Below are 27939 nucleotides of genomic sequence, written 5' to 3' on the forward strand. Positions count from 1 at the left end.
GCTATTGCCGGTGTTGATTTTTTGTCTTTTGAATATTTATTTCCAGTCCGGTCTCTTTTACCACTCTTTCTAATTGTGAATATATTTTTGGCGCCTCTTCCGAGGAATAATGCTGATTAGCAAATTAGCTCTTCCTGTATTCAACTGTCTTTTTATCTATATTATACATATATCCGTATATTCGGTTTACAAAGCCTTTCCATGATCTGAAAGACCTTTGTATACAACTCAATCTACATTTGTTTGTGGCTTGCAGATAGGTTTGAGTGCCTGATGTCGTGCTTCTTTCGAGTCGAACCATTGCCTCAACGGGTACTTAATAACCATTTTCTTGTTGTTGCACTCATACACAAGCGTGTCTTGAAGAACATTTTTAGGCAACAAAAGGTTAACCAAAGTGAAGTAGGTGACTTTTTATTAAAGCATTTTTTTAATGTGGTTCTTTTAAAATCAAAATGCATTTTATCAAGCAAGCAAGCAATAGTATTTTTAACACAGCCTGTGAGACCTGAACACCTCTAAGAATGACATTCGGGTGCTGCAATTCATTGGGACGAGGATGAATAATTGTATATAGCGATACGCTTTAATTACTATTTTTGCTACTTTTAATTTTAATAGTTTTTCTCAAAACGAAATAATATGGGTCATATAAAAGTCACAGTTAATATACAAACCAGATGCTAAGAAAGACACGGTTTTACGAAACGAAATGCACCCCTAACCATATGTTTTTGGAGTGTTCAGTTTAACAAACTGAAGTCCACATAAATTAATTACCATATCAGACCATTACGTCAACAACTCACTTTGGACATGCACTCGTTTTAAAACTGCAGAAGTGTTTCTGTTTTTATACGCCAGATCTAAATAATTTATTGCCCATCTAGTCAGAGGGTAGAAACACAAACAGATTAGCGTCTGTGGCTTACAGTCTCTTCACAGCATCCGAACCACGCGGACACACCCGACTCTCGCTAACAATCGACCCTCTTCCGAGACCTAAGCAAAACACCTTTTTGTTACCAAAATAAATATTTTACTGTTCGTCGTTAACTTATTTTTATTATTTTTAATTAATTCCGTCACTAACACCTACCGGAATACGTATAAGTCAGGAATCACTCCACCTCGTCCAAATGCTCCAGACTCCAGACCATTCTTCCACCCCATGATAGTACGCTGATGCGCTATAGAGGCTAAAAATCAGCAAAATGTTATGTGGAAGTCCTGGGTACAAGTACTCCTGCATTGATCCACCCCGAACAATGCAGGACAGCGTTAGGCACTGTAGTTCAGCTATCGTTAGTGACTTATCATAGAACTAACTGTATTGTTTGGTCGGACCCTCAAGTCCCCGCTCCGGGCTACGCACAGCTCAGCGACTTAGCGCTAAAGGATGGACCCCTCTTGCCCATTTTTTGAGTTTTGTTAGTATTTTTTGCAGCTTGCACCTTTTGCTAGTAATTAAAAAAAATTTTGATATGTATCTTGTTCTTCGTTCTTTATTGTCTTTATTCAGCCTCGGGGTCTCCCATGGAAAATAGTAAACTGTATCTGAAATCGAAACACTTTTTGTAGCGAACGCAGAGTAAGACAGTCCACTGTCTTACTCTGAATGTCAATGTCTTCTTCCAACACAAATTGAAAAAACCGAAGATTGAAGGTAGTTATATGTAGCTTGTACCACATCATCATTAATAAATTATTATAATTACATATAGTTTACATTACTCGCCCACATAGTTTACAACTTTATTCGAGAATTCTTGTTAGTTTACCATTTCGGACTCTGTCGAAGGATTATAAAGCATTATTAGACTTATTTCCATTGATCGTACACATTTTAGAGCAGTATAATAAAAGCAAACCATATAGACCAGTAAGGATTTGTGAAAAAACGTCTATTTTTGGATGTGAAAGGTGGCATTCGGATTTTTGCAGATAAAGTTAGGTGACACCTTCAGTAATAATAATTGACTTATGCTCCTCAAATATGCCCGGAACATTAATAAAAAAATTAAAATATTTAAAAATTTCGAAAAACGTCGATTTTTTTCCTGCTTTCTTTGCTTATAACTTTAAAACGATTCGTTTTGGAACAAAGTCGTGGAGAAATAAAATAAAGATAATTGAATTTTTTATGATATACGACTGGTCAAAAATGTCTTAACGTATTACCTTTTCTGCAATATAGCAATAAATACAAAATAAGGGGGCAAAATACGCCTGTTGTTATTCAATGTTTTTAACCACTTTGGTGGCACTTAGAACCTTAGTAATTCGCTTAGGAAATTCTTTGTAACATACTTAAACCGTGTACCAAATTTCATTAAAATCGACCTAATAGATTTTGCATAATAAATTTGCAATCTAAATGTTTTTAAAAAAGTTCAAATTTTTTAAAATGTTTCTGAACAAAAAGTAGACCATTTAGAAGTTGTCTAATTTTTTTACATATAAAGAGGTGCTCTACCTATCTAATACACTTTACAGAATTAAAATCGGATTATTTAAGGGGCCTCAGCAATGTTTTAAACTTATAAACAATTTTTTGGCTTATAAACAAATAGCTTTGTTTAATAATAAAAAAATTAATTTTTAGCAATGCAAATAATTAAAACCGGTATAATTTGACTTAAACTTTCAAATGCTGTCAGCAGAATTGCTATTTTATTTTTTAATCAAAAGTTATTCGCCCTCAAAAATTGCAATTTTTCGAATTTTTGAAAGTTTCACTGCGTTTATCTCGAAAACTGTGCATCCTACGAAAAAACTTATAAGAACATTTTTTACTTAGAATTACCCAAGAAATACAAAAAAATGTTTTATTTTGCGAAAAATGGATGTTATGTAATTCCTCAAGTCCTTTGTTTATAACAATCTTATCGACATCCGGATCAACTGTTACCCAAAAAAATCGTGTTCTACGGGTAAAAAAATACATAAAAATCTAGGGTAAGTCCATCTAAATAAAGGAGCCCGTAGCACCCCCCCCCCTGGCCACAGGACTAATTTGTTTATAAGCCAAAAAATTGTTTATAACTTTAAAACATTGCTGAGGCTGCTTAAACAATCCGATTTCAATTCTCTGAAGTGCATTAGATAGGTGGAGTGCTTCTTTATATGTAAAAAAATTGACAAATCTTTGTATGTTCTAGTTTTTGTTGTGCAAGATTTTAAAAATTTTTAATTTTTTAAAAAAAGTTTAGATTGCAAAATTATTATTCAAAATCTAGTAAGTCAATTTTAATGAAATTTGGTGTACGGTTTTAGCACATTACAAAAATTTTCTAAGCGAATTAGGAAGGTTCCAAGTGTAACCTAAGTGATGGAAAATCATTGAATAGGGACAGGCTTGTTTTGCCCCCTTATTTTATATTTATTGCTATTTTTCATTTTTAACCAATCGCATCTGATAGAAAATTTAATTATCTTTGTTTTATTCCTATACGACTTTGTTCCAAAATGAATCGTTTTAAAGTTATAAGCAAAAAAATTAGAAAAAAAACGAAATTTTTTGAAATTTTTAAATATTTTATTTTTTTTATTAATGTTCCGGGCATATTTGAGAAGGAGCATAAATCAATTATTATTAACGAAGTTATCACCTAACTTTATCCGCAAAAATCTGAATGCCACCTCTCACATCCACCTAAAAACAGATCCTTACTGGTCTAATACTAAAATGTTACTATATCCAGTTCTATACCCAGAAAGCGTTATAACTTTGCTTATTATTGAATATTCTAACCAAAATTACTTGTTCTTAGACTTTTTAAATTAAAAAATTTCAACAAACTTTTTACGTTAGGTACTGAAAACTGTTTATTTCTCTAATACTCAAAATATTGAACTGTCAATAACACTCGATTGACACCTATTCAAAACGAGTTATCGCGAATTCAACAAGTACTTACCTTTTTTATTATTCTTATCTCAGTCATTTAAACAATACTTCAAGGCTTACCTCATCGCGCTATACAGTATTCCAACTATTGACGAATCGACATGATACGAGATTATCTCTTGAGAAATGTCACACAAAAGTAATCCCTTAAGACGCGTGCAAAGTGTTTCCTATCGACAAGTGCCCGTGGTGTGGAAGGAGCTTAAGGGCAGATTGAGCTCGACTAGTTTTAGCGATGGAGCTCATTTCAGAAAGGAGGTAAGATTGCTGTACTTTTTTAATGATGATTACCAAAGTCTATTATGCGGGAGAAGAACGGGAATGTATTGAAAATATAAGGGGAAATCCATGTCTGATATTTGCTGTAGTAGGCTAAAATACAAAAGAATAGAATGCAGTATTTGTAATAGACATAGTTTCAAAAGTTATGCATCACCAAATGTATGCTCATTTTCATAGGTGATTTTTTCTTGATCAGATTGACGGATTCCCCTAAATTTTTTTTATTACTTTAGATTTTTCTTTGGTATTTACACAGTTGAGCAAAGGTTAACTCAAACTTCTTTTTTGAACTTATACCGGGTTGAAGAAAATATATTTTTTTCTGATGTTAAGTTTGAGACACCCTGTAGGGAGGACACGGTACAAGTTTGGGTATACATCAAAATCGTATTATAGTCTTATTTTTTGTGACCATTGTGATTTTTATATGTCCCTGATATCTGTAGAAACAAATAAAATAGACGGTTTTATTATTTAACGTGACGTCTTTTAACTGAAACAGAACTAAATTAACAAAAAAAAAACAGTTAACAAAACTTTAAAAACAGAAAGGCACATAACGTTAACAATTCTGGTCAACACCTTAAGGCTACGGCTCCACGGGCGAGAAATTGACGCTAGCAGTAGCCGTAAAATGAACTTAAGGTTCCGCGGAACGGAATAGGAATAGCCGAACTGAACCGACTACGCACAAGTCCTGTAGTCGGTACAGTTCGGCTATTCCTATTTCGTTCCGCGGAACCTTAAGTTGGTTTTACGGCTACTGATAGCGTCAATTTCTCGCCCGTGGAGCTGTAGCCTAAGAGTTATTTGTCGACCAAGTGATCAGTATGCACAGCGCAACATAAGAGAGACGAGATTGTTTAATGGAGGCTCTGTGATGGTTTGGGGTGGATTAGACATGGCCTCCTCATGTATCGGAAGTTGTTAGTTAAAACACTTATTAAAGAGTAAAACCTTCTAGTTTCTTTGTTATTAAAGATATCAGAGAAACTAAAAAAAACCAAAATGTTCACAAAATATGAAACTACAACATAATTTTGATGTATACCCACCTTTGTAAATACCACTTCCTCCCTACAGAGTGTCTCAAACCTTTGTTTCAGTTAAAACACATGTTAAAGAATAAAACCGTTGTTTGTAAAGATATCTGGGATATTCAAAAAACAAAATGTTCACAAAACATAAGTTTACAATACGATTTCGATGTAAACTTGTAGACTTGTACGTTGTCCTCCCTACAGGGTGTCTCAAACTTAACATAGGCAAAACATTTCTGTTCTTCCACCCGGTATAAGTACAAAAAAAAAGTTTGAGTAAATCTAAAAGAAATATTTAAAATAAAAAAAAATTAGCGGAATCCGTTAATCTGTTCTTGAAAAAATCAACTATGGAAATGAGCATAATTTTTGGTGATGCATAACTTTTGAAACTATGTTTATTTTGAAAGGATATTCTAATACTATTGAGAAAAATTTTGATGACATATTGTCGCATTGCCTTATTCCTCTTAGGGTATCGACTTTATTTGTTTAAGGTTTTTAAGGTCGACTTTATTTCTCATAAGGTTTACTATGTCGCATTTTCATGTATGTATATTCCGGTGATGTTGTAATAACGATGTGATTTACAATTCTACCATGTGATTATTTCCACAACTGATAGAATAAATCGATCATTCACTCGGTATTTTGTGTCAGATAATGAATCTAGATCAATTATTTTTATCCACAACATTTCTAGGTAGTTATTTATATTTCCATAGAAGACTACAGACAAGTTTATTGTAATCTTTGTTTCTACCTAATTGCCATTTTGAGTATGAGTTTTGAAGTGTCTATACATGTCAATAATTGTTTTTGATAGATATCTATTGTAGGTCTGGATCCCGCGTATGAAAAAAAGTTGATTAATAGCAAGCAGAAAATTTGTTAATAGCTTAAGAGTGTTTAGTCGGACAAACGTTGATGCATGGGAACACTGGAACAGGAGAAGTTTTAATTGTGGAACAAGTTAAAAATTTGGAACGTCAGACTACGAAAACGTCCCATGTATTTTGCCGGACAGAATTTCCAATTGATTTGTTACCCTTTCATTAAACTCGCATGCAAAAATCAGACTGCTATTTATCACCAAGTCCGCATTTTAATAAGTCCAACACTGGAACATGTCAAATGACACGAATTATGACAGGTGATAAACAGCAGTCTGATTTTTGCATGAGAGTTTCATGAAAGGGCAACAAATCAATTGGAAGTTCTGTCTGACAAAATACGTGGTACGTTTTCGTAGTCTGATGTTCCAAATTTTTAACCTTTTTCACAATTGAAACTTCCCTGTTCCAGTGTTCCCGTACATCAAAGTTTGTTCGAGTAGACACCCTTAAGCTATTAACAAATTTTCAGCTTGCTATTAATCAACTTTTTTTTCATAAGCGGGATCCAGACCTATTGTTTTATTTGAGGTACAGATTGATTAAACAATGATGCATTATGAGAATATAACTTTACACTTTTTTTAAACGCTTTTATTTAGTTCAATCGTTTGCGTCAAATCTTTAGACGTTAATTTGACTGCCTTTTCTTCAATGAAAATGAATGAAATTTTGCAGACATATTGATTCGCGGGAACAATACACGAATAGTCGATCAAAATTTTTTTTAAGTTTATGAATTGTTTAAATAAAAAACGCTTTTAATTGAAAATGCTTAAATTCTCTTGTTTTTACAAAGTAGAAACTTGGCTAATTATTATAAGCTAATAATTGCTAAGCTAATTATATGAACTATACATAATTTCACTTTTTACGTTATTTGTTTACGTTATGCTTCATATATAAACAATAAAGTTTCAAATTTATCCAGTTTCTGTCCGATTTCTATCCAGTTTTCAGCGAAAAAAAGTTATGGCACCGCAGAGGGACGAGTGCTGCTCTTAGTATTGTCGTGGGCTTCGACTGTCCATAAAACGCAAGGTTTGACCGTTGACTACGCTGCGCTGTCGTGAACTTGGGCCCGAAAGTGTTTGCGTAAGGACAAGCTTAAAAGCCTGCATTGAGCCTGCAAAGCTTACGTTTCATTGAGCCGAGTGTGATCATTAAGGTACGTATCCATACAAGGGTGAACCCCGCTCGGTGTAGCTGCTCAAATGGATACAGCATGCGCTCCGTTACATATAAACCGCAAACCGGCTGAAACGAAGAATGTACGCACCAAGCGGCGATCACCGACGTATCCACTAAGTGGAGCTACTACACCGAGCGAGGTTTACCTTTGTATGGATACGTATCTTTAGACGGCTTGCGCATCGAAGAACTGCATTGCGAGAAATTAACAGCGTCTACACGTTTGATTAACAGCGTCGTTTGATTTAAGAAATGTATGAAGAAATTACAGAAAATGTACAATGTATGTATCAAAAGTTAAAATAAATACAAAAATAGATATCTGTCATATACATACATCCTTTTTTTTAAACATGACGATATAGACAAGGCGAAAACGGCGGGTTCGAAGGGAAACATATTCCCATGAGATTTTTTTGCATAATCACATTCGTGAGACATCCCAGAATAAGGTTCGAGAAGTCGCCCACGTGAAAAGTGGGCCAATTTTTTTTTAATCAAATTGCAAGAATCAAAATTTTTGGCCCGAACAATTTTTTCTTTAATTTTTTGGACCATTCTGGACAAAAAAGGTCTCGTTGATCGTTTTAGACTTATAAGCAATTTAAAATTGAAAAAAAAACGAAAAATGGCAATTTTCAAGGCTTAATAACTCGGTTAAAAGTTATTATTATGAAAGTCAATATATGACTAAATTAAAGTTTAAAGCCCCCCTACAAGATCATGAAGAAATTTTTGTCATTATTTTATTACTAAGCTGTTATTTTTAAGTAATAATAATAAGCGCCATGCACGTGTGCGGCGGCTGTAAATGCTGAGTACGAGAGAGAAGCCATTCCAGCAGTCCAATTGTGCATCTTACTCGCACTCACATTTACAGCCGCATCAATACGATCTAACCGCTCATTGTTATTAATTAAAAATTACAGCTTAGTAATAAAGTAATGACACAGATTTCTTCAGGATCATGTAGCGGCGACTTTAAACTTTGATTTAGTCACTTTCTGACTTTCATAATAATAATTTTTAACCGTGTTATTAAGTCTTAAAAATCGCCATTTTCGCGTTTTTCAAATTTTAAATTGCTTATAACTCGAAAAAGATCAACTTTAGAGAAAAATTATAAGAGACCTTTTTTGTCCAGAATGGTCCAAAAAACCTAAAAAAAATTAGTTCGGTCCAAAAATATTGATTTTTGCAATTTGATTATTAAAAAAAAGTGTTAAAAAAATTGACCCACTTTTCACGTGGGCGACTTCTTGAAACTTATTCTGGGATGTCTCACGAATGTGATTATGCAAAAATATCTCATGGGAATATTTTTCCCAACGAACCCGCCGTTTCCGGCTTGTCTAATATATTTTATTGTTTGAAAAGTGTAAGACTAAAAAGTAAAATATAAAACAACATGAAAAAATTTTTTTAAAGAAACGCTTTTCTTTAGTTATGAGTGACTAAGGGCCGGTTGTTCGAACGCTAATCAAGAAGTTGATTATAATCAATCCTTTATTGTAATCAATTTTCTTGATGGAAATCAAATCGCGACATGAAAAATACATGTAAAACACTAATCAGTTATTGATTGTAGGTAAAACAGTAATTAAAATATAGCCGCAGCTCCTAAATTATTAAAAATTGCTTATTATTATTATTGATTTGTAAGTAAAAACAAGAAATTAACATCAGAAAGAGTTTAATTATGTTCTATTTTAAATTAAAACCAAAATAATAAAATAAATCAGTCAACATAACCTCAAAATGCGACAACTGTCAGAAGTACGCTTAATAAAATATAATTGTAATTAAATATTTGATAATGATCAGTTTTGATTAGCGTTCGAACAACCGGCCCTAAAAGTTAAAATATAAAAAAATCAACTAAAAAGCAAAAAATAAAAAAAAACAAACTCGACGGATTATTCGAAAAAAAAACGTTCGTTAAAAAAATGAAAAAATTTAACACATTTGTCAAAGAAAAGCGTGGCGCGTCTTCATCGAATAAACGGTTTTCGCCCCACGCTTTTCTTTAACGAATGTGTTAGATTTTTTCATTTTTTTAACGAACGTTTTTTTTTTCGAATAATCCGTCGAGTTTGATTTTTTTATTTTTTGCTTTTTAGTTGATTTTTTTATATTTTAACTTTTAGTCACTCATAACTAAATAAAAGAGTTTCTTAAAAAAAAGGTTTTTCATATTGTTTTATTTGAAGTATATGTTCGATAATCTTGTATCTAGCATTCATATCAAAATACGATACAAGTATCTACTGTTTATCAAGAGAAATCTTAAGATTAAGAATTGGATTTAATAGCCCCTTTAAGGGCTTAGCACCTGCCGAAATTTTGACAATAATTACTATGACTACAATAGGTTGTTGTTTTTGTACATACATACACCCTGTGTAACACCAAACAACTTTATATTCTTTTAACGAGAAATTGAAACGGATTTCAAATTTAAAATAAAATACAGTGTGTTCCATTAAAAAACATATCTTCTTTAGGTGCCGTCTCTAATGGTGGACTCTAATGAACTTCTGCAAATTTATCTATATCCTGTACTTTTTTAAGGTTTGGTGGTCTAGTCCAGATATTACACAGCCAGGTTGGGTTAGCCAGCATCATAACCCTAATGGTTCTTTGCCTGGCTATGTCCTTCCCGTCATACCTCTCTTGTGCCCTTCTCTTCCATTGTCTTATGTTCATAGTTTTCAGGTCGTCTTCCACATCATCCAACCATCTCGTTCTGGGCCTTCCTTTTTTCGTCTTCCTATCTATTGCAATATCAAAACCAATAACCAAAATACACAACAATGAGTTGATGCCATATTAAAAAGACAGTCGCTCGATTTAAAAATAATAGCAGTGACTTGGCCTTTATCTGGATAAAAGGGCATGCCGGAATCAAAGAAAATGAGATAGTGGATGAAATGGCAAAGAATTCAGCAACTTTAAATGAAATACACTCAGGTGCAAAAAATCGATCCACTAAAAATTTGGTCATTTTTGAAGTTTAGAATTTCCTAAACCTGTTGTTGGATTTAACTGATTTTTTTACCTCGTTATAGCCTTATTCATTGACAATATCGCTGTAATAATATTGTTGCTAGACATTCAAACTGTCATTGTATACCGGGTGTACGAATTAAACTGTGCCTTTTTCTCAAAGTTCGCATCACCCTGTGGACTATTCTAGCAGTTATAAAATACTGAAATTAAAACCATACTATAGCCCCAGGTTTTCTTAACATTATGTCTTTCGATTCATTCGCTTAATGAAAAGTTAGGTACTTTAACAACTGGCCATGCTCGTCATCAGTACAGGGGTTTCTAAATAAGTGTGACAAACTTTAGGGGGTAATTTTACATGAGAAAATAATCACAATTTGCTTTATAATCATAATGTCCGCAAACGCTTCGATTCCAAGATACGGGATGTTCAATATTTTTTTACAAACTGACGATTTATTTATTGCTTTAAAACCAGTTGAGATATGCAAATCAAATTTGGTGGGTTTTAAGACGTAGTTACTGCACATTTTTGACATACAATTAAGAATTTTATATTCACCATTGGCGCGCAAACGGGTATTATGACCCATAATATTACCCGTACGCACGCCAATGGTGAATATAAAGTTCTTAATTGTATGTCAAAAAATGTGCAATAACTACGTCTTAAAACCCACCAAACGGTACGGACATGTAATGCGAATGACAGATGAACGATGGCCAAAACATTCCTTAAACTATGTTCCATGGAATAAAAGGAGATTAGCATTAGAATGGAGAGAGGAAATCAGAGGAATAATGAGAGAAGAGGACTAACGTTGCCAGGGTAATCCTGGCTTAAGGTTTCCGAGTAAATACTTGTGATTAAATACTAAATTTAGCATTAATGAAAAAAAATATACTACGCACGTATATTTAGACGATCGATCCGAATTATATTTATTGGATTGCAGCTTAATAAAGGTTATCGCTCTCAATGTCACGAAGAGCAGAATACAATAAGAATGATCTTAATTTATATTATTATCTTAAATCGATGGGCAGTACTGGCCCTTTAATAATTAGTTTTAGTATTGCGTCCAACTAGCAATTTGTACATTTTGATTATAAATATATTCCAAATATACTGACAAATATACTGATGATAAAAAAAATTGAAATTTTAGGAGAAATATTTTTTTAAATATTTATTTAACACGATGACGTGGCAACCGATTTAGGTTTCGACTTATCAAATCTCACACATTTTCGATGGGTGACAAATCAGCTGATGTTGATGGCCCCTCCAAAGTCTCTATATCAGATTCTTGTATGGACTCCATGGTTTCACGGCCAATATTAGGTCTTGCGTTATCGTGTTGAAAAATCGCATTTGGAATGGTTTGTAGGTTGGGATGTAAAAATTGTAAAACCGGTTGAAGTACTTCAACAATATATCGTCGAGCTGTCAGTGCGCCGTTAATTAGACCTAGAGGTGATTTGCTTCCCAAACATAAAGCACCTCATACAATAATGCTTGCAGTTTGACGTTCAACAGATAAGTCAATATTTCGTCTCTCACCTCGAAAACGTCTTACCTTAATGCGCCCATCAGAGCCACCAAAACAAACCCTAGATTCATCACTAAAGCAGACAAAATTCCATTGTCCATTCGAGTTTTGCCGATCTGCACCATTGTCCAATCTGTGCACCATTTTAAGCGTCGAGCTTTATGCTGTGGTGTCAAAAGTAACACCAAAAGCAGACTGCAACCTCTTGGTCCCATTTCAAGTTATCTTGGATTAACTGTTCTTGTTGAGACTACCCTTCCTCAACCTGAAACTAAATCATCTCTTACTTGATGTACACTGTCCCATCTATTTCTGAGAGCAAGATGTCTAAGATGGCGCAAATCACGGCCTTACAATATTCTACGACGTCCAGATCCTCCACAACGTCGAAAAGTCTCATCATTGGACCATCTCCTCCAAACTTTTAAGACCGTTGATGGATTAGCTTCATCGTGAAATTTCCTGTAAACCAAAAATGGCTTCTTTCATGCGTCATGCCTACAATGCGTCCTTTTTCGAAGTCGTTTAAATAACGAAATTACCAACGATCGCGATCTCTTGGCATTTTAAATTTTGGGTTAATAAAAAACAATCCAAAATTACCAAAAATACAAAATAAACTAAAATTAAATAAACAATAAAAAAATATGGAAAAATATTTTTAAGAAACGCTTTTCTTTAGTTACGAGTGACTAAAATTAAACATATTATAAAAAATCAACTAAAAAGCAAAAAATAAAAAAAATTGAAAAATCTAACACATTCGTCAAAGAAAAGCGTGGCGCGTCTTCATCGAATAAACGGTTTTCGCACCACGCTTTTCTTTAACGAGTGTGTTAGATTTTTCAATTTTTTTTATTTTTTGCTTTTTAGTTGATTTTTTTATAATATGTTTAATTTTAGTCACTCGTAACTAAAGAAAAGCGTTTCTTAAAAATATTTTTTATTTTTTACTTTTTAGTCTTACACTTTTCAAACATTAAAATACAGGGTGCGCCAAACCTCTGGTTTTCTTTGATCACGGCTAAACTATGAGATATACAAAAAAATGTTTATAACAAAACTAATGTGTATCAAAGAGGTCTATAATTTAAAATTATTTTCAATTATACAGGGTGAGTCAGAACGACGGTATGAACCAAAGTTGTATTTTTTTTAATGGAACACCCTGTATATTAAATCATTTTTGAATATATTATTTAAAAATATGAAAAATTTGTAAAAGGTCTTATAGGAATGAAGTTAATAATTTTCGAAATATTTACATTTTTATTGAGAAAAATGGTAATATTTATAGGGTTGTGGATTATGTTTTCAAGGAAATAAAAATTTAGGTGATAGGTCAAAGTTTTTAAAATATAGTGTTATTTTTAAATAATTTAATATTTTTTACCTTTAGCCATAAAATATACAGTGTGATCACTATTTGCAAATACAAAATTTTCTCATTTTTTTTTAAATGGGACACCCTGTATATTAGTTTTGCGTTTTGTAGTAAATATTACAACCTTTCTTTTGGTATAAGGTTGTATGTACCTAGCATGTTTCGTTTTGTAGATATTTTAAAAAAACTATAGATTTTACGTTTTTGCGGATTTTTTATTTAAAAATTTTTTTGCAAAAAAAATAATTATAATCTGGTTTTAGAAACATACACTAAAATATAAAATATGAAAATAAAAACGTAATTAAAGATTAAAATAGATCGTATGCTAGTACAATTCAATTGAATTTAATTTCTTTAAATTATTTTACAAAAAATATTTTACCATATTAATGAATGCATAAATTAGTTACTAAATTAAATAAACAACCAAATTTTAAATCAACCGTAGTAATTCTTCTACCGCAGCAACTTTCCTGTACCAAATTAATTGTTAGTTATATTGTATTTACGAGTAAGATCAGTTAATAACTTTTGAATTTACCTACATCTTGAGAACGTATAAAGTATGCTTTGAAACAAATGAACGTTATGTAAGTATATTAAGAAGTAAATAGTATCTATGTACCTACTCGTGTCACAAAAGCTGGTGATAATTTCTAATGGTTTTGCCCAAAACAAATGTCATATCCAAAAATTTTTCGGTTAAAAAATTAAAATTTAAAATATAAAAAATTGTTACAAAAATTTCAACTACAAAAGTATTACCAGCTTTTGTGACACCAGTAAATACTATTTATATTAATAAATAATTTGGCTGATACATTTAACATTCATTTGTTTCAAAGCATACTTTATAATAATTTTTATATTCTCAAGATGTATGTAAGTAAATTTAAAAGGTAAATTAAAAGTTTAACTAAATAAAATTCAACTAACAATTAATTTGGTACAGGAAAGTTGCTGTAGTAGAAAAATTACTACGGTTGATTTAAAATTTGGTTGTTTATTTAATTTAGTAACTAATTTATGCATTCATTAATATGGTAAAATATTTTTTGTAAAATAGTTTAAAGTTATTAAATTCAATTGAATTGTACTAGCATACGATTTATTTTAATCTTTAATTACGTTTTTATTTTCATATTTTATATTTTAGTGTATGTTTCTAAAACCAGATTATAATTATTTTTTTTGCAAAAAAATTTTTAAATAAAAAATCCGCAAAAACGTAAGATCTATAGATTTTTTAAAATATCTACAAAATGAAACATGCTAGGTACATACAACCTCATACCAAAAGAAAGGTTGTAATATTTACTACAAAATGCAAAACTAATATACAGGGTGTCCCATTTAAAAAAATGAGAAAATTTTGTATTTGCAAATAGTGATCACACTGTATATTTTATGGCTAAAAGTAAAAAATATTAAATTATTTAAAAATAACACTATATTTTAAAAATTTTGACCTATCACTTAAATTTTTATTTCCTTGGGAACATAATCCACAACCCTATAAATATTACCATTTTTTTCAATAAAAATGTAAATATTTCGAAAATTATTAACTTTAGACCTATAAGACCTTAGACAAATTTTTCATATTTTTAGATAATATATTCAAAAATGATATAATATACAGGGTGTTCCATTTAAAAAAATACAACTTTAGTTCATACCGTCGTTCTGACTCACCCTGTATAATCAAAAATAATTTTAGAATATAGACCTCTTTGATACACATTAGTTTTTTATTAACATTTTTTTGTATATCTCATAGTTTAGCCGTAATCAAAGAAAACCAGAGGTTTGGCGCACCCTGTATATCGTCATATTTATTAAAATATGTGTAAAACATAATATGATGTACAAACATGAAAAGTAGTCGGAACCGGCAAAAAATTTGAAACTTTATTGTTTATTTATGAAGCATAACGTAAGCATTTAACGCAAAAAGTGAAATTATGTATAGTTCATATAATTAGCTACAATCTGTAAAAGTTTCAAGTTTATTCATTGTAAAAAACAAGAGAATTTAAGCATTTCCCGTTAAAATTGTTTTTTTATTTAAACAGTTAATAAACAAAAAAAATTTATTGACTATTCGTGTATTGTTCCCGCGAATGCATATGTCTGCAAATTTTTAGTCATTTGCATTGAAGAAAAGGCAGTCAAATTAACGTCCAAAGATTTGACCCAAACGATTGAACTAAAGAAGAGCGATTGAACTAATTGAAAATGAATTATTACGACAAAACGAATTCTAATGTTAAGGGGGGGCTATGGTTTGAAATCAACAAATCAAGCACATTTTTGTGAATTTTTTTCGAAGCTATGGTAAAATTATTTTATTTTTAAATTAAATAAGCATATTAAGTACAATTCAAAGAATATTTAGAAAAAAAATTCAATCCAAAATATTGAAAAATAAGCCATTGGTGACAAATTTTGACAGGCAGCTCACAAAAAAATGGATTTTGCGGTGGACATCAGAACTCGACACTCGATCATACGAAACAAAAAATTCAAAAAGATTTAATTAGCTTATGAGTTTCACGAGGTCACAACGTCGAGTTTGTTTAATTTTAATGATTTTTGAATTTTTGGTATCACTCAGAAATAAAAAAAATTAAATTTTTGGTAAAAATTTTGTGAAAATCAACAGATTTATTATTGTTGAACAAAAAATAAGCAAAAAAATAAAAATATCTCGACGTTGTTACCTCATGAAATGTCTAAAGAAAATCTGTGCAAAATATCAGGTAGATCGGCGGAGTAGTTTTTCAGTTACAATGTCCACCGCATTTGAAAAAGCAGTTTTGAGAAAAATGCGTTTAAAGTTTTGACAACTGCATCTTCATCTTCTTATTTGTCTGCCAAATCGTAAAGTGATGCACATTGGAATATGTTTTTTGAATCGAGGAGTAATCTACAAAAGAGAAGGCGAACAGTTGTTTAACGTTTCTCACTACGCTCAAGCGTGCTGGCGCGAAATCGCGGCAAAGCGAGTCGAAGGTAGGGATATTCAACACCCTGTATCTCTGGTAATTTTACTCCGATTATTTTGAAATTTTCAGAGTGTATTCTTGAAAGTATGCACTTTTATTTGAAATAATAAAAAAATTAAATATTTCAAACCATACCCCCCCCCCCCTTAATTGTAGCACAAAAGGTCTCTACCGGTGGTTTTTCTAAGACTACGATAAAAACACGAATTTTTTGAATTCGAGTTTTGGTTGAAGTTTTGTTTCGTATCGTATTGAAATTTGACACGAATAAACGCCGATTTATATATAAACAAATATATCAGCGTTCAAAATTTGAAACTTTATTGTTTATTTATGAAGCATAACATAAGCAATTAACGTAAAAAGTGAAATTATGTATAGTTCATATCATTAGCCACAATCCGTAAAAGTTTCAAGTTTCTACATTGTAAAAAACAAGAGAATTTAATTTTCCATTAAAATAGTTTTTTTTATTTAAACAATTAATAAACACAAAATTTTTTTATTGACTATTCGTGTATTGTTCCCGCGAATGCATATGTCTGCAAATTTCATTCATTTGCATTGAAGAAAAGTCAGTTAAATTAATGTCTAAAGATTTGATGCAAACTATTGAAGTAAAGAAAAGCGTTTAAAAATAAACTCTCTTATCTTTTTTGTTTTTGCGAAAATCCAAATTTTCATGCACTTCCGCACGTAGTATTTCACATTCATTTACTGGGCTAATTGTGACTACTACTGTTTATCAGCCTTGCATCGTCGTTTTAGTTCTTTCTTGAGGTTTCTTAAATTAGCTTCGTCTTCGCTTTCACCGTATACACCACTTTGACACAGATTTCTTCTATTCTCGATTATTTTAAGGTTTTATCTGTTATCCAGTGTTTCATGTTTCACAAGATTATTTAACTTTGCTTTGATTAATTGAAGTTGTTACACGATATTTAGACCAGGCGCATCTGTAAAAATATTAGTACATTTGGACGTTGAGAGGTGACTCAAATTTTTTGCAGAAATTGCTTGAAAATAACTCAAATAATAATATTTGAGTTATCCTCCCTCTCCAAAAGGTCCGGAACATTGTTTAAATAATCAAAATGTCAAAAAACTAAGAAAAAATTCGATTTTTTTCTTCGTTTTTTGATTATAACTTTAAAAGTATTCATTTCCGAGAAAAGTTGTACTGACATAAAAGTTGCGTAATTAAATTTACTACAATATAGAATTGTTTAAGAATTTAAAAAATAGTCACCCTTGTTGCAAAATAGCAATAATTGCGAAAAAACTATACAAAAATTAGTATTTGCATTTTACGTTTTTCAACCATTTATGCTACACTTAGGACCTTCATATTTCACCCAGAAAAACCTTATGATACAGTAAAACAACACTGTAAATTTCATTACGATCGGTTCAATAGATTTTGCAAAATAAATTTTGCAATCCAGCTTTCGCAAAAAAATTCATTTTTTCAATATGTTACAGGACTGAAAATAAAGCAGATGGCAAGTTGAAATTTTTTTGTGTATAAAAGTGTACCTTTCATTTGCAATTTGCAAAATTAAAATCGATTAACTACCACGGCGTCAGGAATTTTTGTTAATAAACATTAATTATTGGTGCTACGCGCAGGATAGCGGATAGTTTGCTCTGATTGGGCATTCCAATGACCTTTGATAATGATTAATACATTTTAATTTTTATTACGATATAAATAAATAAATTTGTTTATTGCGAAATAAAAACACATCTATCCTTTGAAATAACACTTTTTTTAGCAAAAACTTTCTTTGTTCATATATTTTAACTTAAAGAATAAAAGTTTAGTATTTTTAAACATATGCAATTGTTTAAACAATATTTCACAAACAATAATAAAATTAGTTTGATTTTTGTGGAATTAAAATATTAAAATACAACAAAATATAGAGTAAGAAAATAATATATTAGATAAAGATTGGAAGAAATTTTGGTGGAAATCAACTTGTGTGAATCGAACACCGCTGTCCTGCGCGTAGCACCAAAAATAAATGTTTATTTAAAAAATTCCTGACGCCGCGCCGTGGTAGTTAATCGATATTAATTTTGTAAATTGCAAATGAAAGGTACAGTACACTTCCATAAGCAAAAAAAATTCAACTTGCTATCTGCTTTATTTTCAGTCCTGTAACATTTTGAAAAAATGAATTTTTTTTGCGAAGGCTGGATTGCAAAATTTATTTTGCAAAATCTGTTGAACCGATCTTAATGTTTACAGTGTTGTTTTACTGTATCATAAGGTTTTTCTGGGTGAAATATGAAGGTCCTAAGTGTAGCATAAATGGTTGAAAAACGTAAAATGCGAATACTTGTTTTTGTATGTTTTTTTTTTCGCAATTTTTGACCAATTCTATATTGTAGGAAATTTAATTACGCAACTTTTATGTCAGTACAACTTTTCTCAGAAATGAATAGTTTTAAAGTTAAAATCAAAAAACCAATAAAAAAATCGAATTTTTCCTTCATATTTTCATATTTTGATTATTTAAACAATGTTCCGGACCATTTTGAGTGGGAGGATATATCAAATATTATTATTTGAGTTATTTTCAAGCAATTTCTGCAAAAAAAATTGAGTCACCTCTCAACGTCCATCTCAAAACAGATGCGCCCTGGACTAATTTAATAGTCTCCAATATTTCTTGTGATTTACCCTTACGAATAGAGGGCATACTTTTTTACTTCTTGGAGAACTTCGTTCTTCTTTCTTAGTTCTCTCCTCCTTGTCTCTCTGCGTTTGTTGGGCGCTCCAAGTGAGCTCTACTTTAGCTACGAGGAGAGTATGATGTGATCCGCATATCGCCCCTGGTTATGATCTGACTGTTTGGATTGATAATCTCCAGCGAATATTAGTGAGGATGTAATAAATTTTATTTCTAGACTCATTTCCAGGACTTTTCCAAGTATAAAAACGGTGTACAAGGTGTTTAAATCGAATATTCATGGTTTTAGATATTTTCATAGTCTTCTGATATTCCAAGTCCAACAGTTTTGACAAATTGTCTGTCCATATTGTTATGACAACAATACCAACTTATTGTTATCGTTGACTAAATAATTACTCTACACTCTACACAATATCATGACTAAATTGTTGTCTCAATAGATCCAAAAATAATTTTCTCAGAAAATTATGAAACAGAAACAAACCGTTTTAGAACCAGGCCTGTCCTGTCTTTAATGTAGATATTTCTTTCGGCTAAAAATACTCTTTAACACAACATGATTGATAACATGTATAGGTTTCGATAAAAAAAACCAAAAACCATATATCGAGTATCTTGGTGTTTAGTCTTGTTAATAACGTTTAAAGCCTAATAAAATGTGCGCGTTATTTGATCATCATTAATTACGCAACAAAAATAACACCAATTGTGATTATTTTTAGTGTAGTTTTAGTGATAATGCTAGAAAAGATTCCTGCCATTGGATCTCCGAGAATTTTTCCATTAATTCTTGTAGATAGCAAATTTAGGACTAGCGTTTTACAGATTTACAGACCGGCGATTTCTTATCGTTAAAAACAATAGAAAAATCAAGTGAGAATCCATTCATGACCGGCTTTTTCGTGATTTTTAATTGGCTTGTGACGAGGTTGTTTTCGTTTGTGGATGTGATGTCAACTTTTGAATCGTCTAGTAGCGGGAGTTCTTTGAGAAGTGCTGAAAGTGTACATTTGTTGGCAAATAGACCTACGGGTTACGGATCTCTGTTAACTTACTATCAGTTTTTGAAGTCGCCAAGAGTCAGAGGACAATATGGTCAGGTAACCATTTTATATTTCAAACAGCTTTTATAAACAAGAATAAAAAATGTTAGCAAAATATTTATAACCAGTCTATCTGTGAAATAATCATTGATTACACGTACATATACCTGTCTAGGTATTTGAAGGTTCTACAAGGTATACGAGGGGCAACTTATGCCATAGCCTTGAAAACGTGTAGCTGATTTTGCTTTATTTTTTTAAACAACCTTCATTCATTAATTAAGTATCACAATCCCAAGGATTATTGCTAACGCCATGGCCTTCAAAATCCTATTCTTGCGTGAGGTGGATTACTCCTCTATGTCGTTTATGGCTTGCTGTGTGCCTTTGGTGCCGTCGTGACTCTTTTCCATTTCTTTCTGTCCTTGCACTGAACTTTCTAGTCTTTAATATTCATTGCTCTTATATCTTATTCTACATCATCCAGCCATCTTCTTCCAGCCCTTCCTTAACACCTGGGTCACAATGGTGTCCAGTTAGTTATCCTTCTTAACATTTCTAAGTATGGGCGTCTGTATATATGTCCTATCCATTCTAATCTAAGAGGCTTTATATATCTGACTATATTTTCTCCCTGTAATTCTTCTTAAATTCCGGCATTTGTTTGCATTCGTATTTTAACCATTTTTGTTACATTGGGGGCCCAGTATCCTTCTCATTATTTTTCTTTCAAATTTCAGAAGGCCGTCTTTCTCTTTCTTGTTAATCGTTGTTGTTTCCATCTCATATCTAACAACAGGTTTTATTAAGGTCTTAAATAGGTTCATCTTTGTTATCTTACTTAAAGTCTAACTTCTTAGCAGATTTCTGTTCATTCCACATATATATTACCGACCAAACCTGATTTCAGGACAAACTAGGCATATTATCCACGTTTATTAAAATAAAAAATATCACTTCACTTCCTCCAAAAGTGTTTTTTTAAGAGTTCTACACATAGTTTACCCTGCTCTGCCCTGTTAAAAATTTCATTTTTAAGTCCTTACTTTCATACAGAATATCCTATTATAGATATTGATTTTGTGTATGTATTTAGCTTTTAATGAATATTTTCATGAAATGTGCTTACTACACATTACACACCATATAGAGTTGAGTCAGCGAATCTTTACCCGTGCGTCATCATTTACAGCATCGGAAATAAGTCGATGATAAGTCGGAAATTGAAATTTACTTAACGCAACAGCAAGTGACAGTAAGTGACTTTCTGTTGCGTTTAGTAAATTTCAATTTCCCACTTATCATCGACTTATTTCGTATGCTTTAAATGCTGTCGTACGGGTAAAGATTCGCGGACTCAACTGTATTATTAACCACACCATTGAAAGAGATAAGAAACGTGAGAAACACAATTTAATCAATATCCAAATTATAAATTAAATGAATCATTAACATGATATTCTTTTTCATGACTCCCTCAGTCTTTAGCTAAATTTTAGTGATCATTTCACTTAGTGGACCACACCAGAAAGAGATAAGAAACTTGAGAAACACAATTAATCAATACCCAAATTACAAATTAAATGAATCATTAACATATTCTTTTTCATGACTCCCTCAGTCTTTAGCTAACTTTTAGTGAGCATTTCACTTAGTGGATAAATCCACAAATGTCCCTAATCAGCAGTGGTGTCATTGGTGTGGGAACGCGTGGGATCGCCGTTCCCACACTGGTTAAGAAAAGAAAAAAATAAATAGAGAATTTAGGTATTGTAAACAAAAATTAGCAGTGTGTTCCGGCACTGCTAATTTTGCCATGACACCACTGCTAATCAGTTAAGTCAAATGTTTTGGTTAGGCACACGCCGATCTAAACCAGATAAAAGGACTTGATTGGTTGAGTTCATCTCTAAAATGAATAAAATTGTAAGTATGAAAAAGATCACTATTTGATATGGAACCATAGGTATACCATTTGACTTGTCTGTTTTATTCCAGCGGTAGATAATTTTTTTTTAGATGATTTTAATAAATAAAAAACATTTCTATAAAATTGATTTGTCTGCTTTTGTCCGCCGACCACACATTTATGCTTCTGCAATGTTTGAAAGTCTGAAGCTATTTACTACCAAAATAAACAAATTGGAATATGCCGTACGTGCTAAGTTTCAATAGCTGCTTAATTAAAATGCGGTATCTACAGAGTACTCAACTAAAAAGCGGTATGTGCTAGCGAGTATCATGTACTTGCCGCGTTTTAATTGAGCACAGCGCATTTACCGCGTTTTTATCGAGACTCGTGTTGCGACCTCGTATTTTGAACATTTATGACATGTACATACAGTTGGAAAAATGAAAGAATACCCATGAACGATCACATCAATCACTTATTTTGTATTTGCTGTCTTTTTCTATAAGAAACGTTTGTTATTTAGGGAGCGTTCAAGTATTACGTAACGCGATTTTTGACCCCCCCCCCCCCCCAACCTGCCTTACGTAATATTTGAACGGTCCCTTATAGAAAAAGACAGCAAATATAAAATAAGTGATTGATGTGATCGTTCATGGGTAATCTTTCATTTTTCCGACTGTAGGTATTTTGCGTATATAATAAACAATTATAAACTATTTATTTTTCTTTTTTGATAACTATTATTCCTTGTAAAAAATCCTATTTGTAAATAAAATGCAGATACGGCACTATTTCTGATCCAGTAATATGTCCACTGCTCAATCAGTGGCGGTTTCTCCATAAGTGCACATTGTGCACGTGAACCCCCAAAATTATTTTCACACCAACATTCATATATGTAATATTTATCATTCTATAAATAACATTTTAATCTAACTATACAGTAATTGAAATTCGAAATAACAGATCCAAGGAGTTTATAAGTATCTAATAGGTAACATTTAATTATTTTTATTCTATTTCAAAGGAGAAAGTTCACGGATGCGAGGCCTTAGACAGAACCCCGCGTTCACCGCTCTCACAGTGGTTCCTATACCAATGACTTTTCATTCGACAAAATACAACTCACCACCCACCCCGCTACCCGCTCTAGCCCACAAGTTTAGATGGCCACAGGATCACAAGTTGGATGTGATCTTATGGCATGATCTTTGGTGTTTTCAACGTGCACGGCACACGTATGTTTAAATTTTGCTTTCATGAACTTCGAATTTCGGAACTATATTAAGAATGGAAGGATTTGTGGACGTAAATGTTAGCGTGGAATATTTAAAATCAATTAAATTTTCTTCATTATATTTAGAAGAAAAATTAAAAATGCCGAAACCAAATTTGTTAATTAAGAATGTACCAAAGTGCAAACGTCGGGATTATAAATGATTATTTAAAATGGAGATTTGTGTAAAAACTTACAAATTGTGTAGGTGTGAAGCACATATTTGGAGAAGAGGAAGCATAATGAATAAAATAGAAGATACGATTTTAACTATCCAGTTGGAATTCCAGATTGGAATTCTCCAATTATGTACTTGTTACGATGCCAGTGACAACTGCAGAAACAGAACGATGTCTCTCTGCATTGAAACGTATCAAAACTTTCCTTAGAATAGCTATGGGCCAGGGTCGATTAACTGCACTCGCAATGTATTCAATAAAAAAAAATGATTCAAGAAATTCCAAATTTTACTGAATTTGTTTGTGAATAATTTATCTAAAAAATAACAGGCGACTGACTTTCGTTACCAAACTTGCTTGTAACATTTAAACACTAAATTATAATTTTAAGTCAATAAAATACATTATTTATTGTAATTTTTAATAAGGTCCTTTGATTTTTACAATTTGAAGACACTCAAAAACCTTTACCTACGGAAATAGGGTCTCAAGGTCTTTTTATATGTTAACATTATGTGTGCACCCCCAATATTTTACACCAGGCGCCGCCACTGTGCTCAATTAAAACGCGGTATATGACTTTTTATGTACAGCTTTGAAAAAACATGATTTTTTTAAGAATATATTTTTAAATAATGTTCAATTATCATTAGAACATGTTTTGCGTTAAAAAGTTGTCAAAACATATTATAGAGTCCTGAGAAAAAACTTTGAGAGCCGATTTCTCGGTTTTAAGTTGGCTGCACATATCGCGTTTTATTTGAGGACGGCAGTAAATTGTTGTATATTGGCTCACTATTATTTTGTAGAATATGCTCCTCCATTTCAATATTGTTAAAATCCATTATAGTTTGGTGTTAACTAACTAATAAGTGTCCTAACCAGTTTCAATTTCGCCTCTTTCACAGGAGGGACCGCAGACGTTCGGATACAATAATTAGCGTTTCTTTGCAAAGACAATGATGTCGACTTTACAAGCAACAAGATATTTACTCAACACACACACACTACACGCAAAATCAACTGTACCATACCAAAATGGCCCCAGTAGTCGAGACATCCAAGCTAAATAAAACTAGACTAAAATTTAGAGAAAATCTAAAATCTTGTTACCAGCAAATATCTAGTATTTTTAAATCTTGACTATTAGACGAAGAGGCAGCGCTGAAAAATCTCTTTGAATTTACTAAAGCTAGATTTTCACAGTTGATTACTGTGAGTGTGTAGAGAAACATACTGCGGTCGGTCAAGCGAAACGTAGAACAGGGGTTACTGAGAGGGTATCAAAGTTTCTTTCCTACGAAGGTAATTAAATCCATTTACTAAGGCTGAAAATCAGTACACACATTCTAAATTAAATATAAATAAAAGTTATTATAGTCGGTCAGCTGTATGACGGGACAGCCGGTCGGTCGGCCCTAATAATCGATTGAGGAAATGAAGCATTTTGGCTCGCTGTTTTTTCGTCCAGCATGGATTTACTTGAAATTTTCACAGAAGGTATGGCATAGTCCAAGCATCATTTTCTATATCATGCCGCTATCATACGCTAAAACCTTGGGGGTGTTTGCCACCCCATCTCGGGGGTGGGAATTTTTTTATTACATTTTAACCATGTAATTCGATGGAAAAAGTGATTCTAAGAAAAAAATGTTTTTTACATTTTCTTCGTAAAACTAATATTTTTTGAGTTATTCGCGCTTGAAAATAACAGTTTTTCGACGAAAAAATCGACTTTTTTAGAGGGTTTTTTGAGAATACCTCGAAAAATATTCTATATAAATTTTTGGCGATAAAAAGTTTCTTCAAAAATGATTTTGTACGATTTTTAAAGAGCTATAAGACTGTGTAAATTAAATTCCGTAAGATCCCTTAGTTTTTAATTGGGGCGGGTTTAAAGGGCTCGAATAAGGGGGTGTTTGCTGGTAAATAGAGGTTTTAAACAGCTATATCTGGCTAACTATTCACTGTAATGAAAATTTAGGCACAGGGTAACTTTAGTAATTAAAAATGCTACAATTTAGTAGTTTATAATTTTTTTCGTATCTTCAGTATTTTCGGAGATATTTTGAAGTAAAAAATACCAAATTGCAAAAAATCAATTTTTCTTTAAACTCCAATTTTTCCAAAATTAGGCATTTTAAATAGGTCAAACGCTTTGAGTGTATTGATAATATAAATGCAAAAGGAACTACAGAAATGTGAACACCAATTTTGAATTAGGAAAGTAGTTAGGGGGTTGTTTTCACTGATGTTTTCGTAGAGAAAAGCAGGTACCAGGACATTTTTATGATTATAAGTCGATTAATTTTCATGCTAGAAAATTTTTATTATTTTTTTTTGAAAGGTCTAATTGTATACTTGAATAAATAGTATTTAAGTTTTCCTCGAAAAATGCAAATTTTTCCCATTATTTGGCTTTGAATATTTCAAAGTATGCATTTGACGAAAAAAGCTAACCTTTAACATGCCGTATCTCGGTTTGTATTGGTCTTAAAGATATTATTGGAAAAGAATTTGGTTTGTGTTACTAAAAGATACAATTTTGATATCTACAGTTTTTTTGATTAAATGCATATTTTTTTGAGGTATTTTCAAAATACCCTCTAAAAAGTCGATTTTTTCGTCGAAAAACTGTTATTTTCAAGAGCGAATAACTCGAAAAATATTAGTTTTACGAAGAAAATGTAAAAAACATTTTTTTCTTAGAATCACTTTTTCCATCGAATTACATGGTTAAAATGTAATAAAAAATTCCCACCCCAGAGATGGGGTGGCAACCACCCCCAAGGTTTTAGTGTATGATAGCGGCATGATATAGAAAATGATCCTTGGACTATTCCCTACCTTCTGTGAAAATTTCAAGTAAATCCATGCTGGACGAAAAAATTGCGAGCCAAAATGCTTTATTTCCTCAATCGACTATTGGGGCCGACCGACCGGCTCTGTCCCGTCATACAGCTGACCGACTATAATAACTTTTATTTATATTTAGTTTAGAATGTGTGTACTGATTTTCAGCCTTAGTAAATGGATTTAATTACCTTCGTAGGAAAGAAACTTTGATACCCTCTCAGTAACCCCTGTTCTACGTTTCGCTTGACCGACCGCAGTATGTTTCTCTACACATTCACAGTAATCAACTGTGAAAAATCTAGCTTTAGTAAATTCAAAGAGATTTTTCAGCGCTGCCTCTTGGTCTATATCTTCTAAACAGTCACACCAGCGTTTTTAGGTCACCCAATACTTATTTGCTTTATTGGTAATTTGTCACTTCCAATGCTTCTTTGCCTATAATATGTATATTTGCTTCGTTTCGTACTATTCTGTTGTCCATATTCTTCCTAATAATCTAAATCTTAAATATGCTGTTATTTTTATTTGGATTTTCGTTTCACTTCCTGCCTGAACCATGGTGGTTTTTTTATTGGATTTGTTTTTTCTTTTTAGTTGTCGTTTTCCTAGTTCTTTCGTAGCTGCAATATCGATAGCATTTTCTAAATTGGTGCAGCATTCGTCTACATTGTCAGTATTATTTGGCCTTATCGTACAGTTTCATCCCTTTCCATAATATTCACGTTTTGCATTGAACACAAAAATTACATAATCCTTTAAGCTTTTTGTTGATAGTGTACATTTAATTTAAGTTCCCATTAAAATATTCGATTCAAATTTTATCTTAGTATTAACAAACATTTCTTTGAAAATCTATTATTTATTCGGTTGCAAAGCTTTTACTTATCATAGTTCAAAATTTGTCAATACTCTTAATTTTCAATGGCCTTAAATACATATTAGAGAGTGATTATAATGCCAACATTCGGTCATTGTTTTACAAAAGATATACAACAAATAAACAATAAACAGATAAAATATGTACAATATAGGTCCTGAATTCATAGATATGGATTTTTCTCTTTTCAATCAACAACTGATATGGTAAGGATTGAAAAAGACTGATATATTTTGTACACACTTGTGACAAATGAATTAATGGAAAAAGAAAATTATTTTAAAAAACCGTAAAAATATTTAGGTTCTAGCTGAGCGCTTTAGGTTATGTTCACAAAGACAAAACAGAGGAATCTCATTACTTGAAAATTTTTTTTCAGGAATGGGATCTCTCTTTGATAGTCGTACTTTTAAATTTTGTCCATAGCTCTGAACATGGCTTTAAAAAAAATACTAGATTTGTTGTAAAAGGTATATTTTAAAATACCCTAAAAAAGGGTCACAAGACAAAACGTTTTCGGATTAAGAAATCCATCACCAGTGTTCTAAAAGCCCTAAAATTAAGTATAACCTAATTAATTGAGAAAAAGTTAAAAAATTGATAGAGGTTTTAAAAAACAAGAGGCCATACTTACAAAAATTGGCATGCCTGAGCCACAAAATGTGTTAAAAAAGTGTAAAAACCCTTTAAATGTAAAAGATTATGTTATGTTATATATTTGAATAAAATGTTAATGATGTTCTAGATATGCCTGGATGTTACCCAGGACAACACAGGACTCTTCCAGGGCAACACAGGACTCTTCCCACGTGGTTGGAATT

General features: G+C 31.9%; 1 protein-coding gene across 7 annotated transcripts in view; it reads left to right on the plus strand.

Annotated features, from left to right (window-relative positions):
* Nucleotides 1–27939, plus strand: part of LOC114332468 (kinase D-interacting substrate of 220 kDa B) — a 239411-nt gene that overhangs the window by 78302 nt on the left and 133170 nt on the right. The window lies entirely within an intron of this gene.

This window comes from Diabrotica virgifera, chromosome 5 (genome assembly GCF_917563875.1).
Source record: "Diabrotica virgifera virgifera chromosome 5, PGI_DIABVI_V3a".
In the NCBI taxonomy this organism is placed as follows: domain Eukaryota; kingdom Metazoa; phylum Arthropoda; class Insecta; order Coleoptera; family Chrysomelidae; genus Diabrotica; species Diabrotica virgifera.